The following is a 1,624-nucleotide window of genomic DNA, read 5'->3' as shown; positions in this document are numbered from 1 at the left end:
GACAATTATAATTTTGTACATTTTACTAGAATTATGTGATAGTGGATTAGAGGAGAATGGTGTCTGACATCAGGATATTCCTTTGCAGTAACATTACTTTTAATGGGTCTGAAAATCAGAGTGGGAACTTTTGAATTTGTTCAACACACTTTGGAGAAGTTTTCTGTTTCGGAGCATATGGATGTAGGAGGAAAAGTGTTTGCAAAAGACTGAAGCCATTGTTACAGTTCTGACTCAAGCATGCTGCCTAGCCTCTTGCAGTATAACTCTTCCTGACCACTGAGTGGTTGAACTAGACTGTCTGCGACCTTGATGTCTTAATAATGTATTGAGCCACTGACCCGATATCCTCCCCAGTACAGGCATAACCTCCATCTTCATTACATGTTCAATTTATAACTTGAACTCACCTGCTATCTAAAGACCTTCATATGCTCCTTTTAATTCATTTTTCTCTCTGCCCTTTTGTGTAACAGTCTACCCTTGCAAATATGAGCTCATCGGAAGTAAAAAAACAGTGGGTCAGCCAGCATCTGTGGAGGGAATAGACAGAACCAAGTACAGGAACAAGCCATTAGCACACAATGGCAGTTTCGAAGATAATACCAAATTTATCTCCTCTGCTTGCAAGTAATCCATATTCCTCCATTCCCTGCAATATCTGCCTCTGCACCACCACTGGCAGCACATTCCAGACACCATCGTGCTCTGTATAAAAAGAAACTTGTTGCTCTCATCTACATTAAACTTTGTCCCCCTTGCCTTAAAGCTATGCCCTCCAGTATTTGACATTTCCAACCTTTAAAAATTGTTCTGATTGTCCTCCCTAAATGTGCCATAATTTTATATACTTCCATCAGGTATCCCCTCAGTCTCCAATCCGAGTTTGTCCAATCTGGAATATAATGTATTACAGCTAATATCCTCTAATTCAGGCAGCCTTTTTGCTGATCTGGTAGATCAGCACCCTCCTTTAGACTGATGGAATAGGTCAAAGGTCAAGGTCAAAAACTTTATTTGCCATTTGTGCTTACACACATAGGAACTCTTGTGCGGCTATTCAGGGAGTCAAGTCAAGTTAAAAATTAAAATTAAAAAATTTAAAAAAATTAAAAAGACACACAGAAGACACATAATCCATAAAAAACACATACCACTCCAGAAATAAAAAAAAGAAAATGCCTAAAACCCTATACAAAGGGGAAAGTGAGAGCATTGTAACTTGCACAAACCCTATATCAGGACATCAGTTCATTTTGTTTTGTTTTGGCCAAAATAGGGGAGAGAAAGCTGGAAAAGATGGGTGGGACAAAGCCCGGCAAGTGATATGTGGATTCAGATGGTTGATTGGTAGGTGGGTTGAGATAATGACAAGAGCAGGAAGTGAAAGAGTGTCGCATAAGGAAAGCGGAGGATTGAAATATAAAGCCAGCAATAGGGATGTAGGCGGAAGGGGAGGAGAAACCGAGGATAAAAAAAAATATGGGCTTGGGAATGGCAAATAGCGTGAGGGGAGAGAAAGAGCAGTGATTAGAGTTGTGGGAGATATAGGTGCACATGGGAGAGTAGCGGGGAAAAGCCGGGGTGGGGGGTTAGTTGAAATTGGAGAATTCAATCTTCATAC

General features: G+C 40.4%; 1 long non-coding RNA gene across 1 annotated transcript; it reads left to right on the top strand.

Annotated features, from left to right (window-relative positions):
• The first annotated feature begins 819 nt into the window (after positions 1-819).
• LOC116981355 lies at positions 820-1,403 on the top strand. The gene is made up of 2 exons (XR_004414216.1): positions 820-990; positions 1,280-1,403. It is a non-coding gene; the product is annotated as an uncharacterized LOC116981355 (long non-coding RNA).
• Positions 1,404-1,624: the final 221 nt, after the last annotated feature.

Source organism: Amblyraja radiata, chromosome 15 (genome assembly GCF_010909765.2).
Source record: "Amblyraja radiata isolate CabotCenter1 chromosome 15, sAmbRad1.1.pri, whole genome shotgun sequence".
NCBI lineage: Eukaryota > Metazoa > Chordata > Chondrichthyes > Rajiformes > Rajidae > Amblyraja > Amblyraja radiata.
This window is presented reverse-complemented; position numbering and strand designations above follow the sequence as displayed.